The sequence below is a fragment of the Caretta caretta genome, chromosome 13 (genome assembly GCF_965140235.1).
Source record: "Caretta caretta isolate rCarCar2 chromosome 13, rCarCar1.hap1, whole genome shotgun sequence".
Classification (NCBI taxonomy): Eukaryota; Metazoa; Chordata; order Testudines; family Cheloniidae; genus Caretta; species Caretta caretta.
In genome coordinates, this window is record NC_134218.1 from 39,633,064 (window position 1) to 39,650,939 (window position 17,876).

General features: G+C 52.7%; 1 pseudogene; it reads right to left on the minus strand.

The window, feature by feature from the left end:
- Positions 1 to 346: 346 nt before the first annotated feature.
- LOC125629505 (immunoglobulin heavy variable 4-59-like) lies at positions 347 to 1,748 on the minus strand (annotated as a pseudogene).
- Positions 1,749 to 17,876: the final 16,128 nt, after the last annotated feature.

Consider the following 17,876-nt stretch of genomic DNA (forward strand, 5'->3'; position numbering starts at 1 on the left):
CCAGCACTCCCCCGCACCCTGCTGCGTCACATCGTCACACATGGCGATGTCCCCTCGGGGACAGGGGTCCCCTTTACCCCCCGGAGAGACCGGGCGCTCAGCTCAGCGCACATGGAATGACAGGAGGTGGCTGCGAGGGTAGGAAGGAGGGTGCAGAGGGCAGGGCACTAGACTGGAGACCCCGCTTGCCCAGGGATGTAGATGCGGATTTATCCAGCAGGGATAAAATATTGAGAGGAGGGACCGGGAGCGCTCTCGGGTGGATCGGAGAGTCCGACACTCCCCCCCGACGTGTGAGGGTGAAAGCCCCGGGAAATCAGTGCGTGTCTCTCCCTTGGAGCACGGGCTACTCCAGCACGCGCCGGGCACCTGCCATGGATCCAGACCATGCCCAGGAGATGTCCCGAGCTGTGGGTCTCTCCCGGGAGGGCCGGATGAGGACGGAACCGCCGCTGCAGGGAGAGGAAGGCTGGTTCCGCCCCGGAGACTGACCAGCGGCTGTAGGGAAGGGGCGGGAGTGGGGTGTGGGGAGCCGGAGCAGCTTCCGGGCTGTGCACACCAAGGGCGGTGCTGGCGGGACTCGGGGCAGCGGCTGCCGCCCACGCTGGGGAGGACGCGGCACCTTCGTCTGCGGCGCCTTTCACATGGGGCAGCCCCGCGGGCGCGCGTGTGTCTGTGCGCGCGCCCGTCACTCTCTTCCCAAGGCAAAGACCGTGGCCTTCCCGGTGCACACCTAACACGCACCGTGACACACACACGGGGAACGGACACGCGGTGCGATTATTTTGTGGCTCTGAATTCCGTGAATCTTTCCCTGCCCGCTCCGACAGCCGTTGGAAAGGGAGGAAACACCTGTGTTTTGTCCGTGCGTTTGCCATGATTTCTCTGGCAGCTCAAAGGCGAGGCGAGTCCGGAGAAATTGGGTACATTCAACTGTCTGTATGTTTTCCATAGTGAGCTCACTGTGTGCGCGTCTTTTCTGGAGAAGCTGGGAGAAATGTCTTCTTTTCGGGTGCCTGACAGGCTCGGGGAATAGTGATTTCTAAGCAGGGGTTTCACATTCACACATCTTCTGTGTGTTGGTGGGTGGGTGTGTTCCTGCTGCTCCCTGCCGGAGGGACTGAAACCTGCCAGGGTCCGTGTGTGTGCAGGGGACGGGTCTGCACTCAGCACTCCCTGCTGAACTGGCCTCTCTGCTCTGCTTTGAATCCGCTTCCCCTTTCTGTACGGGTCCCTGCTGTGCTCCGGGTCACTGTGTCTGGCGCAGTAATAGGTGCCGGTGTCTGCAGCTGTCAGCGAGCCCAGCCGCAGATAATACTTGGTGTTGGAAGAATCCACGGTGATGGTGATTCGGCCTTGGAGAGACGGGTTGTAGCTTGTGCTCCCGGTCCAGTATCCCATCCACTCCAGCCCTTGGCCTGCCGTACCCAGTCCCAGTAGTAGCTGCTGGTGACGGTGCCCCCGGTGACGGTGCAGGTGAGCGTGAGGGTCTCTCCGGGCTTCACCACCCCGGGGCCGGACTCCTGGAGCCGGAGCTGGGACAGGACACCTGGGAAAAGCAGGGATCGGTCAGATTCAAACCCACCTTCTCTCCCCCCCCCCCCGCCCCAAATCAGCGCGGCCTCCCGCAGCCTCCCGCAGCCACTCACCCGGGGCCAGAGCCAGGAGGAGCAGGGGGAGGAGCAGAGAGTTCATTGTGCGCTAGGCGGGGACAACAAAGCGCTCGCAAGGGGCAGCTCAGCGCCTGGGGGACACGGCGGGTCTGAGCGCCCCGGGGCCGCTACTTCAACCCAGAGCCCGGAGCGGGGATTTGCATAACGTGGGAGCGCCCCAGGAAGGAGAGAGAGAGAGAGCTGATAAAAAGGACAGGGTGGGGGGCCCTCTGCCTCTCTGTGTCCACATTGGACAGACAGAGCGTGTTACACACACACACACACACGCTTTGCTCGATTGCTGCAGAGGAGGAACATAGAAAAATCCATAGTGAATTAAACTCTCACACCGCGCTGCTGTATCTCTCATCAGTTTCTGGGGTCAATTCATTGACTCGTGTAAACCTTACGGAGGAGGTGCTGAAGAAGTCGATTTTTGGGCCCGGGGACTCCAGTGATGCGGTGCGCTTCCTTGTTTCAAAGCCCCAAACGCCTTGTCCTGATACTTCCCAAACTCAACAGTTATTGATTACCATGCCTGTTTATTGATTGTTGATTATTGGTTGGCTGAACAGGTACGCAGCTAGGTAGGTTGTTAGATGGCTCTATTAACTTACATTACCTGGAACTTCTGCTCCGGATCCCCTAGGTATCTTTGCAAATCTCACTCGTATATTTCCGAGGACAAGGGGCTCAGTTTCTGGAGAGTTTTGGCCAGTATCTTCCATTCCCCAACAATACTTTGGCAGAAGATTATGTGTGACTTTAAGGAAGCTCAGAGTTCTTCCATTACAGCGCTAGAGATGGGTCATTTGGGGTGGGGGGCTGGGGTGTCTGCGGGGGGGGGGGGGTCTCTAGGTGAAATAAGCTCGAATTGGCACCACGAGCTGTACTGCAAAGCCTGGACTGACACAGCAGTTTTGAAGCTGAACTGAATAAATGGGGATTTTAGCCTGGATTCATTATTCGGCTTCGAAACAAATCCCTGGTGCGATCTTCACTGTGGCGCCGCTAGCGGTGTCTGCATAATGGATTATTTCTATGATGTGCCCGGTCCTCTCCAACCCCCAGCGGAAACCCGGGCCATATTACAGTCCTCGCTTAGCGTTCCTCGGTGGTTCAGAGAGCCCATTCCACCTGTGTCCTGTGTCCAGACACAGTGACTTTGTTAAACCCGCGGGTAACTCCTCTTTGGGTCGACTGATGGTTCGTGTTCACAGTGCTGCCCTCTCGGGGAACAGGAGAGAATTGCAGGCCACAATTTCAGGCTCTTGTTTTGACTCACTTCCCTTTTCCTGAGCAAGTCACTTAGTCTGGTTGTCCCCATCTGTCAAATGGAATAACAGCATCCCCTGCCTCACAGGGATGTGGTGAGGAGAAATACATTGATAGGATTAAGGCTCAGATACTAGCGTGATGGAAGCCATAAAATGACCCGATATAGAAAAATACATAATCACAGTATCTCCGTGCCTGAGTTCTCAATATGGACTGAACAGCCTCCTAGAAATGTCCTGAGCGTCAGTGTGTTCCAGACGGTAAGGTGCTCGGGTAGCATGGGAGTGGTATTAGTGGTAGTGGCCATTAAGGTACCAAGACAGAGAGATGGAGGGAGCGGGAGAGGGAAAGTAACCATGGTTGGAGAGGTTTCAGAGGAACAGCCGTGTTAGTCTGTATTCGCAAAAAGAAAAGGAGTACTTGTGGCACCTTAGAGACTAACCAATTTATTTGAGCATGAGCTTTCGTGAGCCACAGCTCACTTCATCAGATGATGAAGTGAGCTGTGGCTCACGGAAAGCTCATGCTCAAATAAATTGGTTAGTCTCTAAGGTGCCACAAGTACTCCTTTTCTTTTCATGGTTGGAGAGTTAGTCAGTATTCCCATCTGGAAAGGGATTATACACTCTCCAGATCAGGGAATGTATCTCTCTCTCTCTCTCTCTCTCTCTCTCTCTCTCTCTCTCTCTCTCTCCTTAATGAGCGGGCACATGTATTAGGGGAGAGGCTTTTCTAGATTTTATTTTGACAAATAGGGAGGAACTGGTTGAGAATTTGAAAGTGGAAGGCAGCTTGGGTGAAAGTGATCATGAAATGGTAGAGTTCATACTTCTAAGGAATGGTAGAAGGGCGAAGAGCACAATAAAGACAATGGATTTCAAGAAGGCAGACTTTAGCAAACTCAGGGAGTTGGTAGGTAAGATCCCATGGGAAGCAAGTCTAAGGCAAAAAACAACTGAAGACAACTGGCAGTTTTTTCAAAGAGACATTATTAAGGGCAAAGGAGCAATCTATCCCACTGTGTAGGAAAGCTAGGAAGTATGGCAAGAGACCACCCAGGCTTAACCAGGAGATCTTCAATTATCTAAAAATCAGGAAAGAGTCCTACAAAAAGTGGAAACTAGGTAAAATTACAAAGGATGAATATAAACAAATAAAACAAGTATGTAGGGACAAAATTAGAAAGGCCAAGGCACAAAAGGAGATCATATTAGCTAGAGATATAAAGCGTAACAAGAAAACATTCTATGAATACATTAGAAGCAAGAGGAAGATGAAGGACAGGGTAGGCCCATTACTCAATGCGGGGGGGGGGGGGGGGGGGAGAGAATAATAACAGAAAATGTGGAAATGTCAGGGGTGCTTAATGATTTCTGTGTTTCCGTTTTCATCTAGAAGGTTGGTGGTGATTGGACGTCTAATCTAGTGAATGCCAGTGAAAATGAGGTAGGATCAGAGGATAAAATAGGAAAAGAACAAGTTAAAAATTATTTAGACAAATTAGATGTCTACAGGTCACCAGGGCCTGATGGAATGCATCCTAGAATACTCAAGAAGCTGACTGAAGAGATATCTGAGCCATTAGCAATTATCTTTGAAAAGTCATGGAAGAAGGGAGAGATTTCAGAAGACTGGAAAAGGGCAATTATAGAGTCCATCTATAAAAAAGGGAAATAAGGACAGCTCGGGGAATTACAGACCAGTCAGCTTAACTTCTGTACCCAGAAAGATAATGGAGCAAATAATTAAGTAATCAATTTGCAAACATCTAGAATTTAATAAGGTGATAAGTTACAGTCAGCATGGATTTGTCAGGAACAAATTGTGTCAACCCAACCTGATAGCTTTCTTTGACAGGGTAACTAGCCTTGTGGATGGGGGGAAGTGATAGAGATGGTATAGCTTGACTTTAGTAAGGCTTTTGATACTGTCTCAAATGACCTTCTCATTAACAAACTAGGGAAATGTAAGGTGGGTACAAAACTGGTTGGAAAACCGTTCCCAGAGAGCAATTATCAGTGGTTCACAGTCATGCTGGAAGGGCATAATGAGTGGGGTCCCACAGGGATAAGTTCTGGGTCCGATTCTGTTCAATATCTTCAACAATGATTTAGATAATGGCATACAGAGTACATTTATAAAGTCTGTTGATGATACCAGTCTGGGAGGGGTTGCAAGTGCTTTGGAGGATAGGATTAAAATTCAAAATGATCTGGACAAACTGGAGAAATTATCTGAAGTAAACAGGATGAAATTCAATAATGACAAATGCAAAGTACTCCATTTAGGAAGGAACCCATCCGTTCCACACATACAAAATAGGAAATGACTGCCTAGGAAGGAGTACTACGGAAAGGGATCTGGGGGTCATGGTGGACCACAAACTAAATAGTCTGTGCAACATCATTCTGTGATGTATTAGCAATCATCATTCTGGGATGTATTAGCAGGAGTATTGTAAGCAAGACATGAGAAGTAATTCTTCCGCTCTACTCTGCGCTGATTAGGCCTCAACTGGAGTATTGTGTCCAGTTCTGGGCGCCACATTTCAGGAAAGATGTGGACAAATTGGAGAAAGTCCAGAGAAGAGCAAGAAAAATGATTAAAGGACTAGAAAACATGATGTATGAGGGAAGATTGAAAAAAATTGGATTTGTTTATTTGGAGAAGAGATGACAGAGGGGAAATGATAACAGTTTTCAAGTACATAAAGGGTTGTAACAAGGAGGAGTGAGACAAATTGTTCTTCTTAACCTTGGAGGATGGGACAAGAAGCAATGGGTTTAATTGCAGCAAGGGAGGTTTAGGTTGGACGTTAGGAAAAACTTCCTAACTGTCAGGGTGGTTAAGCACTGGAATAAATTGCCTAGGGAGGTTGTGGAATCTCCATCATTGGAGATGTTTAAGAGCAGGTTAGACAGACACCTGTCAGGGATGGTCTATATCGGCATTTCTTAAACTGGCATCCATGGACCCCTGGGTGTCCCTGAGGGTACCCCAGGAGGTCCATGGGCCCCGCTGATTGACTCCTCCCCCTCCCTCCCAGCACCTCCTTCACGTTAAAAGTCTGGCAACACTGCAGGGCTAAGGCAGGCTTCCCACCTGCCCTGGCCCTGTGCTGCTCAGGGAAGTGGCCAGCATGTCTCTGTGGCCCCTAAGGGGGAGGCAGGAAGTCTCCATGCTTGGCCCCCGCCCTGAGTGCCAACTCTGCAGCTCCCATTGTCTCTGACTGTCAGAAACTGGGTCTGAACTACAGTGTATGGACCACCACACACATTGCCCTGTTATCTTCATTCCTTCTGAAGGATCTGGCATTATCCACTGTTGGAAGACAGGATACTGGGTTTGATAGACTAATGATCTGACCCAGCATGGCTGTTCCTATGTTCTAGATTAGGTTCTTGTACCGGTCCCCTTCACCATAATTGTGAGCGATTGTGTTTCTTATTGTAGTTATAAAGTTGTTGTTCCTTTGAGATCACATTGCTATACAACGGCATTTAATCTTCCAAAGAGGGGTCTAAAAAGCTTTGTTCCTGTCCTTTCAGTAAAAATATTATTACTGTCCCTGACACCCTGCAGAGCTGGAAATGGTGTGACAGGACATGAGTAAATTGTTAGAATTTCGCACACAGGTTGCTGTACAACCAACTCTCTGCTTCTTTTCCCCCGGGACTTTCCTGGCCAGATCTTGGCAATGGTAGAATTCCATTCCGCTGGGAAGCAGCGCACCATGCTGGTCACACCCAGAGCTGCACCTCTGCTGCAAGGGAAAGATCTCATTTAATGATGCTGGGATGTGGGAATGCAAAGTCTAAAGGGGAAGAGGCTGATCCTGACCCCAGGCAATGCAGGGGAAACTTCTAGACGTGATTTCCACACCCCAAAATGGCCTTTCCGCTGCCGTCCCAATTTTTTTTTAAAATGCTTTTGTTGTCAATGCTTCCTGGGTAATTCATCTGACTTCTCTGTGTGTGCAATTGCAGTCACGGGGGTGGGATGGGGGGAAAGACAGAGAAGAGCTTCCAGCTGTGGATAGGGGTAAAGAGCGTTTCCAGATCTATGCAAATAATAATAGCAAAACGCTACGGGATGTAGAAGATACGTGTTGTATAGTAGGTAAGGGAATAAATATCCAGGAGCATGGACCCCTTGTGCGTGTGTTTGTGTCATTGTTGATGCACGTTACTGGTAAACAATGTGTCTGTGTATGTAACTGCTGTCATCTAGAGGGAGCAATAACACTTGCCCTATATCTGTGTGTTTATGGGTGCTGCTTCTTGCTACCTTCTGTGAGGCTAGATCGCCAGTCAATACACATCGGAAAGGCTGCATAGTCTAGTGGTTGGGGGCACTCAACTGGGACTCAAGAGTGTAGCTGCTATGGGTGGGTCTCTCAAGGGTCCTGCTGTGTGACCGGAATCAGAAGTCATTTCTCCAGGCTGTGCCTCTCCTTCTCCTCTGTCTATTTAGATTGAGAGCTCCTCATGGCGAAGTAGGAAAAGTTGCTGAAACCGAAGTAGGGTAACATTTCAGTATTCCGTATTTCCTCTCTGCAGGCGGGTGAACGTAGGTTGTAAGGCAGGGTGATGGTATATCCCATTCCTCTCTATTCTATTCTATTCTATTCTATTCTATTCTATTCTATTCTATGTACGTTCTTATACAGAGTTTGGGTTTGCCTGTGATTTCCTTGGTTAACCCTTAGTCCTACAATTAAAAGTGACATTGTTTTCACTGCTGTTCTGCAATATAAGGGTATCGTTTCATTGTATGAACTTTATGAAATCTTGACTTTTAGAGATTATCTCTCCTTCTCTATTCCTGCCTGTGTCTCTCTGGGAGGAAAATGCCTAGAATGTCTGTATAGAAACCGCTTCCTCTATTTATATGGGCCCTGGTTTGCTCTGTGTCAACGTGTGTCTCGAACAATAATAGGTGGTGGTGTCTGTAGCTGTCAGGGAGCGGACCAGCAGGGAGAACTGGTTCTTGGAGGAATCCATGGCGATGGTGATTTTGCTCTCAAAATCTGGGGCATAGTTTGTGCCTAGGCTGGGTCCATATATATACCCCACATATGCTAAGCCTTTGCCAGGAGTCTGCCGGATCCAAGCCCAGTGGTAGCCGGAAGAAATGGTGTAACCAGACACAGTGCAAGTCAGTGTGAGGGTCTCTCCGGGCTACACCAATCCCGGCCCGGACTGGGCCAGCTATTGGGACCAGGCACCTGTAAAGACAGGAAACGTTACAGTTAAATCTTGACCTCTCTTTCTAGGGGTTTGGTCATTCTCCCCGAATTTCTCCTCCTGACTTACAGGGAGAGATAGAGAGTAAAACCAGAAGTGACAACACATTTTCCATCTTTTTGAAAAGGTGAGAAAAAAGGACAAAAAATTAAATTCATTTAAGCCTCTGGGCAGGAGTGTCCCTGTGAGAACCCAGGAGCTGCTATTTCAAAGGAGACCCTGGCTGGGAGAGTTGCATAAAGATCAGACACTCCGATCAGATCAGACAACTCCCTTGAAAGGGAGTTGAAATCAGAAGATTTCTTCCGCTTCTTTTGTTCAGTTGCTTTCTCATAATTGTATAACAGGGCAGGGAAATAAACCAGTTATTAGTGAACACTGTGTGGTCTGGCCTGTTTCTCTCATTCTTTAGTTCTGCCGGAGTAGGAGTCTCCAAATGACATACTTCTTAATACAACGCACAGTCACAGTCAACCTGTGGAACCCCTTGCCATAGGATGTACTGAAGGGCAAAACTAAAACTGGATTAACAAAGAATTAGAATAATTCATGAAGAACATAAGAATGGCCCTACTGGGTCAGACCAAAGGTCCATCTAGCCCAGTATCCTGTCTTCTGACAGTGGCCAATGCCAGGTGCCCCAGAGGGAATGAACAGAACAGGGAATCATCAAGTGATCCAACCCCTGTTGCCCATTCCCAGCTTCTGGCAAACAGAGACTAGGGACACCATCCCTGCCCATCCTGGCTAATAGCCATTGATGGACCTATCCTCTATGAATTTATCTAGTTCTTTTTTGTTATCATCTTGGCCTTCACAACATCCTCTTGCAAAGAGTTCCTCAGGTTGGCTGTGTGTTGTCTGAAGAAATCAGGGAGCAGAGCCCCTGGACCCTGAGTGATTTTCCATTAATCTTTCCCTGCCTGTTCATGTAACCATTGTAATGAAAACAAATACATTTATTTTCTCAGGAAAGTTGATGAGATCCTGTGGTAGCTGAAAGGCAAACTGTGTCCAGGAAAAGGGGGTAAGTTCTGGATTCTCTGAAAAAAATCTATTCATATCTGTGTGTTCATATTCAATTTACTGTGTGTGTCTCTCTCTGGGTGGTCTCTGTAACTCTGACCTCACTATTGTTTACTGACCTCTTCTTTTTTATATGAGTCCCTGCTTTGCTCCCTGTCATGGGGCTACTTCTGGCCCAGTAATAGGTGGCAGTGTCTGCAGATGTCAGGAAGCGTTGCTGCAGGGTGATGGTGCCCCCCATAAGGCTTTATGGAAACATGCTTATGAATATATATATGACATAACTGGAATATGTTCTATGCTACATATACCATGTAACATATCTATGTAAAGGTTATGACCTACTGAATCTATTAATCCTTTTTGTATGCCTGCAACATTTCTGTATTCGAAGTTATGAATATTGGCTGTGTACTGGCTTGATTTCTAAATAACCTTAGTAGAGCATTTGGTCAGTTCCTGGAGAAAGGAATTCACAAAGTTAAGTGCCCAATCGAGAAGCACTTAAGGAACAGTGCATCTTGGAAGGCTCCAATCCATGTAGGAAGTCTTTCTGGAAACATTCAAGATGCCAGGTGGGCAATGGCTTCTGTCTGTAAAAACTGTGAGTCTTGCATGGGCCTGTGACTGGCCCAGGTGCCTCCAGAACTCCCGCTTGGAGCTGGACTGTGCATAGGAGAGAGGAGGGGTCTCCACCCACAATAGAGAGTCTATTTAAGCCCATGGGAGACCCCTCCATTTTGTCTTCAGCTGGCTAAGGAGATAGCCTCTCCACCCCCAAGGATACCTGAAAGAAACTGGAACAGAAGACAATAACTACAGGGGGTGTGAGTGACTGATGGACCCTGACTAGAAAGAGATTAGTCTGTAGAAGGAAGCTTACTGGAACTGGTGAGGTTTTGTCTGTATTCAGTTTTATAAGACATATAGGGTATGTCTACACTACGGAATAAGGTCGAATTTATAGAAGTCGTTTTTTTAGAAATCGGTTTTATATATTCGAGTGTGTGTGTCCCCACAGAAAATGCTCTAAGTGCATTAAGTGCATTAACTCGGCGGAGTGCTTCCACAGTACCGAGGCTAGAGTCGACTTCCGGAGCGTTGCACTGTGGGTAGCTATCCCACAGTTCCTGCAGTCTACGCTGCCCATTGGAATTCTGGGTTGAGATCCCAATGCCTGATGGGGCTAAAACATTGTCGCGGGTGGTTCTGGGTACATATCGTCAGGCCCCCGTTCCCTCCCTCCCTCCGTGAAAGCAAGGGCAGACAGTCGTTTTGCGCCTTTTTTCCTGAGTTACCTGTGCAGACGCCATACCACGGCAAGCATGGAGCCCGCTCAGGTAACCGTCACCCTATGTCTCCTGGGTGCTGGCAGACACGGTACGGCTTTGCTACACAGTAGCAGCAACCCATTGCCTTCTGGCAGCAGACAGTGCAATACGACTGGTAGTCGTCCTTGTCGTGTCCGAGGTGCTCCTGGCCATGTCGGCTGGGAGCGCCTGGGCAGACATGGGCTCAGGGACTAAATTTGGAGTGACTTGACCAGGTCATTCTCTTTAGTCCTGCAGTCAGTCCTATTGAACCGTCTTATGGTGAGCGGGCAGGCGATACGGACTTCTAGCAGTTGTACTGTACCATCTTCTGCCAGGCAGGCAAGAGATGAGGATTGCTAGTAGTCGTATTGTACCATCTTATGCCAGGCAGGCAAGATATGAGGATGGCTAGCAGTCGTACTGTACCATCTTCTGCCGAGCAGCCATGAGATGTGGATGGCATTCAGTCCTTCTGCACTGTCTGCTGCCAGCCTGTGACGATGTGACTCAGCAGGGAGGGGGGAGTGTTGACCTGGGAATGTGCCCTGGGGATGGGAGACCTGAGAGCCTGTCACCTGAGCCAGGAGGGGGAGGGGGAGGTGACACCTCTGCCCAGGAATGTGAACAGAGGCTGCAGCAGGGAACCTGCGGGGTGAGTTTAGTGGGCAGTTTGGAGGCTGGGGGGAGGAACACAGGGAACCCCAGGGCTGGGGTCTAAGCTCCCTGCTCCCCCAGAAGGACGTGATTGAGGGTTCCTGGTTGTACCCACAAGCTCTGTTGTGGACTGTGTTCCTGTTGTCCAATAAACCTTCTGTTTTACTGGCTGGCTGAGAGTCTCAGTGGATCCCAGGAAGAGGGGTGCAGGGCCTGGACTCCCCCACACTCCGTGACAACTGGTGGCAGCGGTGGGATCTACTGCACCCCGTGAACGGCGCTTCCTGCAGTAAGTGACTGGGGAACAGTAAAACGAAGGGGAATTGACGGGGACCAGGCGTGCTGAAGATTCAGAGACGGTTTCGGGGGGCGGTTAACCCCTGGGAATGTGTGACCAGAGAGAAAGACTTTTGCAGTAACAGGGTCCCCCGGGGGATTGCAGCGAGCAGTCCCAGGGGCGGAGGAGTCTGCAGCTCGACCCTGGCAAAGAGGTGGTGACCTCAAGAAGGACTGGCACACTAAGGGCTTTTCCTGGAAACCGTGGGAAGCTGCCCGGCCTGCGAGTGGCCAGCAGGGAGATGTACGCTAAACGCCTTAAGAGTGACCTGGTGGAGCTGTGCAGGCAGAGGGGGCTGCGCATCGGGAGGTCCACCAAGGAACAACTGATTGCCCAGTTGGAGGAGAGGGATCTCTTGGATGACCCGATCCCTATCCCTGAGGGGAGCCGCCCGGCAGACGCAGCGTGGGCCCTGGGGCCTGACCGGGCTGGGAGGGGTCAGACTGCTGCCGAGGACATCCCGAGACCCTTCCTACCTATGTCTGGGGGAGGGGTTGGGGGAAGCCCAGCGAATACCGAGGGCACCCTGACCCCAGCACCCAGCAGGGGATCCTCCCGGCGGAGCTCCCCATCCCTGGAGCGGAGGCGGCTGGAATGGGAGAGGGAGATGAAAATGAGGGAGCTGGAGGATCATGAAAAACAACGTCAACATGAGCAGGAGGAGAAGGAGAAACAACGTCAACATGAGCGCCAGGAGAAGGAGAAACAAAGACAGCACGAACTGGAGCTGGCCAGGCTGAAGAGCAGTGGGGCCCCGGCTGTGGTGAGTGAGGGGGGACCCAAGACTGCAAGGAACTTTGATAAGTGCTTCCTGGCCCAGCGTAAGGAGGGGGAGGACATAGATAGCTTCCTGACGGCCTTTGAGAATGCCTGTGAGCTGCACAGGGTTGACCCTGCAGACAGGCTCCAGTTTCTCACCCCCTTACTGGACCCCAAAGCCGTGGAGGTGTACAGCCGGATGACAGGGCCGGAGGCAGGGGACTATGAACTGTTCAAACAGGCCCTGCTCCGTGAGTTTGGGCTGACCCCCGAGATGTACCGGAGAAGGTTCCGGAGTCAGCGTAAAACGCCTGAGGTCACCTACCTACAACTGGCCAACCGGATGCAGGGGTATGCCCGCAAGTGGACAGCGGGGGCCCGAGCTAAAGAGGACCTGCTTGACCTAATTGTACTGGAGCAGCTGTATGAACAGTGCCCTTCCGACCTGAGGCTGTGGTTGGTGGACAAAAAGCTCGAGAACCCCCAGCACGCAGGGCAGCTGGCCGACGAGTTTGTGAACAGTCGGTCAGGGGGTAGCCGGGAGGAGTCCCAAAAGAACAGGCCCCCCCCGATGCAGAGAGAGAGTCACCAGGGGGCCTCCCAGCGGGGAAATAGGGAGAACCCCCTCCCAAGGGGAACGCCTGGCGTCGGGCCCCTCCGACCCGCTCGAGGGGACCAACGTGACCTGAGCTGCTATCACTGTGGCCAGAGAGGCCACCACGTACGGTCCCAGTGCCCTGGGCTCAGGGACAAACTGAGCAGACCCAACCTACCCAGGGTTAACTGGGTAGGGACCCAGCTGGACGAGGGGCAGACGACTCAGGCAAGGGGGGCTGCCAGTTTACCACCTGCCCCGGAGGGAAGAGTACCCCAGGCCAGCTCCACCAGAGGGCTGGAGGCTCTGGACTCAGGGCGCTCAGTTTACAGGGTGGGCGCGGGGCTGTCCCTCCGGAGAGAGTGCCTTGTTCCCCTGGAGGTGGATGGGAGGAAGGTCAATGGATACTGGGATACGGGTGCGGAGGTGACGCTGGCCCGGCCCGAGGTGGTGGCCCCAGATCGGGTGGTGCCCAACACCTACCTGACCCTGACAGGGGTGGGTGGGACCCCATTTAAGGTGCCCGTGGCAAGGGTACACCTGAAATGGGGGGCCAAGGAGGGCCACAAGGATGTGGGGGTACACCACCATTTGCCCACTGAAGTTTTGATGGGGGGAGACCTAGAGGACTGGCCAAGCAAGCCCCAGACCGCCCTGGTTGTGACCCGTAGCCAGAGCCGGCGAGGGCCACTGCTCCCTGACCTCGGGGAGGGTACCGCACCGGAGGCGCAGGACCCTACCCTGGTGGGAAGGGAGGGCCGAGGGGCACGGCTCAGAGAGGCTGAGGCCTCAGACCTGGCCACTGAGGGGGAACCGGTCCCCATCCCTTCCCCAGCTGCTGAGTTCCAGGCCGAGTTGAGGAAAGATCCCTCCTTGCGGAAGCTCAGGGACCTGGCCGACCTCAGGGTGGTACGGACCATGAGGAGAGGCTGCCAGGAGAGGTTCCTGTGGGAGAAGGGGTTCCTATACCGAGAATGGGCTCCCACAAGGGAAGTAGAGTCCTGTGGGATCAGGAGGCAGCTGGTGGTCCCCCAGAAGTATCGCCGCAAGCTCCTGTACCTGGCCCATGACATCCCCCTCGCAGGGCACCAGGGAATCCGGCGCACCCGGCAGAGGTTGCTACAGAACTTTTACTGGCCCGGGGTCTTTACCACGGTCCGGCAGTATTGCCGATCCTGTGACCCCTGTCAGAGGGTGGGGAAGGACCGGGACAAGGGGAAAGCGGCTTTGAGACCTTTGCCCATCATAGAGGAGCCTTTCCAGAAGGTGGCCATGGACATCGTGGGGCCTCTCAGCAGGACGACCCGGTCGGGGAAGAAATACATTCTGGTGGTGGTAGATTTTGCCACCCGCTACCCCGAGGCAGTGCCCTTAGCTTCCATTGAAGCAGACACCGTGGCCGATGCGCTCCTGACCATTTTCAGCCGAGTGGGGTTCCCCAAGGAAGTCTTGACAGACCAAGGCTCCAACTTCATGTCGGCCCTGCTCCGGTGCTTGTGGGAGAAATGTGGGGTCCGGCACGACTGGGCCTCAGCTTATCACCCCCAGTCCAACGGGCTGGTGGAGAGGTTTAACGGGACGCAAAAGATGATGCTGAAAACCTTTATGAACCAGCACCCGCAGGATTGGGACAAGTACTTACCTCACCTGCTGTTCGCGTACAGGGAGGTGCCACAGGAGTCTACCGGATTTTCGCCTTTCGAACTGTTATATGGAAGGAGGGTGAGGGGCCCCCTGGACCTGATGAGAGACGAGTGGGAGGGGAAGGCCACTCCCGATGGAGAGTCAGTGGTGGAGTATGTCCTGATCTTCCGAGAGAGACTGGCTGAACTCATGGGCCTGGCCAGGGAGAATCTGGCCAGAGCCCAGAAGAAGCAGAAGGTCTGGTATGACCGCACGGCAAGGGCCCGTGCCTACGCCACCGGGGATCCGGTGATGGTTCTCATCCCAGTGAGAAAGAACAAACTACAGGCCGCCTGGGAGGGCCCTTTCAAGGTCGTCAAGCAGCTCAATGAGGTAAACTATGTGGTGGAGCTGTCGAACCGGGCGCACCACCGCCGGGTGTACCATGTGAATATGATGAAGCCATATTATGCCAGGGGGAATGTGGTGTTGGCCGTGTGTGGACAGTGGGAAGAGCAGGGAGATGACCCTTTAGTGGATCTATTCCCTGGGACTAGAGCTGGTTCCCCCCTGGAAACAATTCCCCTCTCGGATCAGCTAACCCCTGCCCAGCAAGATGAGGTCAGGGAGGTGCTGCATCCGTACCGACAGCTGTTTTCCAACCAGCCTGGACGCACTAATCTGACTGTCCACCGGGTGCAGACAGGGTCGCACCCGCCGATAAGATGCTCCCCCTTCCGAGTCACAGGGAAAACTGCTCAGGACCTGGAAAGAGAGGTCCGGGACATGCTGGCTTTGGGGGTGATCCAGCCATCTGCCAGCCCTTGGGCCTCGCCGGTGGTGCTGGTCCCCAAAAAGGATGGGTCGGTCCGGTTCTGCGTGGACTATCGGAAGCTCAATGCCATCACTGTATCTGATGCCTACCCCATGCCCAGGCCGGACGAGCTCCTAGACAAGCTGGGAGGAGCTCGGTACCTTACCACCATGGACCTTACAAAGGGCTACTGGCAAGTGCCGCTGGATGCAGATGCCCGGCTGAAATCGGCCTTTATCACCCCTCTGGGGCTCTATGAGTTCCTGACCCTGCCTTTCGGCCTCAAGGGAGCGCCGGCCACCTTCCAGCGCCTAGTGGACCAGCTCCTGAGGGGGATGGAGAGTTTTGCCGTGGCGTATATTGATGACATCTGTGTCTTTAGCCAGACCTGGGAGGACCACGTGTCCCAGGTTAGACAAGTGCTGGACCGACTCCAGGGGGCTGGGCTGACTGTAAAAGCGGAGAAGTGCAAGGTGGGGATGGCGGAAGTGTCTTACCTGGGCCATCGGGTGGGGAGCGGCCGCCTAAAGCCGGAACCAGCCAAGGTGGAGGTGATCAGAGACTGGCCCGCTCCCCACACCAAAAAGCAGGTCCAAGCCTTTATTGGGATGGCAGGATACTACCGAAGATTTGTGCCTCACTTTAGCGCCATAGCCACCCCCATCACTGAGCTATGCAAGAAGGGGAAGCCAGACAAGGTGGTCTGGACCGAGCAGTGCCAGGAGGCTTTCCGGGCGCTGAAGGAGGCTCTGGTCAGTGGCCCAGTTCTGGCAAACCCAGACTTTGACAAGCCCTTTGTGGTGTTCACCGACGCCTCCGACACGGGACTGGGGGCGGTGTTAATGCAGGAGGATGAAAAGGGGGAGAGACACCCCATCGTGTACCTGAGCAAGAAGTTGCTACCCCGGGAGCAACACTACGCGGCCATCGAGAAGGAGTGCCTGGCCATGGTGTGGGCCCTCAAGAAACTAGAGCCCTATCTCTTCGGGCGGCACTTCACCGTGTACACCGACCACTCGCCCCTGACCTGGCTGCACCAGATGAAAGGAGCCAACGCCAAGCTCCTGAGATGGAGCCTGCTCCTGCAGGATTACGACATGGACGTGGTCCACGTGAAGGGAAGTGCCAACCTGATAGCGGATGCGCTGTCCCGGAGAGGGGGCCCCGAACTTCCCCAGGTCACTGGTCACAGTGACCCCGCTCAGTTCAGTCTCGAAGGGGGGAGAGATGTGACGATGTGACTCAGCAGGGAGGGGGGAGTGTTGACCTGGGAATGTGCCCTGGGGATGGGAGACCTGAGAGCCTGTCACCTGAGCCAGGAGGGGGAGGGGGAGGTGACACCTCTGCCCAGGAATGTGAACAGAGGCTGCAGCAGGGAACCTGCGGGGTGAGTTTAGTGGGCAGTTTGGAGGCTGGGGGGAGGAACACAGGGAACCCCAGGGCTGGGGTCTAAGCTCCCTGCTCCCCCAGAAGGACGTGATTGAGGGTTCCTGGTTGTACCCACAAGCTCTGTTGTGGACTGTGTTCCTGTTGTCCAATAAACCTTCTGTTTTACTGGCTGGCTGAGAGTCTCAGTGGATCCCAGGAAGAGGGGTGCAGGGCCTGGACTCCCCCACACTCCGTGACACAGCCAAAGATGTAAAAGATAGATGGAGTGGGTCAAAACAAGAAATAGACCAGATTTGTTTTGTACTCATTTGCCTCCTCCCCTGTCTAGGGGACTCATTCCTCTAGGTCACACTGCAGTCACTCACAGAGAAGGTGCAGCGAGGTAAATCTAGCCATGTATCAATCAGAGGCCAGGCTAACCTCCTTGTTCCAATAAGAACGATAACTTAGGTGCACCATTTCTTATTGGAACCCTCGGTGAAGTCCTCCTGAAATACTCCTTGATGTAAAGACACCCCCTTTGTTGATTTTAGCTCCCTGAAGCCAACTCTGTAAGCCGTGTCGTCAGTCGCCCCTCCCTCCGTCAGAGCAACGGCAGACAATCGTTCCGCGCCTTTTTTCTGTGCGGACGCCATACCAAGGCAAGCATGGAGGCCGCTCAGCTCACTTTGGCAATTAGGAGCACATTAAACACCACACGCATTATTCAGCAGTATATGCAGCACCGGAACCTGGCAAAGCGATACCGGGCGAGGAGGCGACGTCAGCGCGGTCACGTGAGTGATCAGGACATGGACACAGATTTCTCTGAAAGCATGAGCCCTGCCAATGCATGCATCATGGTGCTAATGGGGCAGGTTCATGCTGTGGAACGCCGATTCTGGGCTCGGGAAACAAGCACAGACTGGTGGGACTGCATAGTGTTGCAGGTCTGGGACGATTCCCAGTGGCTGCGAAACTTTCGCATGCGTAAGTGCACTTTCATGGAACTTTGTGACTTGCTTTCCCCTGCCCTGAGGCGCATGAATACCAAGATGAGAGCAGCCCTCACAGTTGAGAAGCGAGTGGCGATAGCCCTGTGGAAGCTTGCAACGCCAGACAGCTACCGGTCAGTTGGGAATCAATTTGGAGTGGGCAAATCTACTGTGGGGGCTGCTGTGATGCAAGTAGCCCACGCAATCAAAGATCTG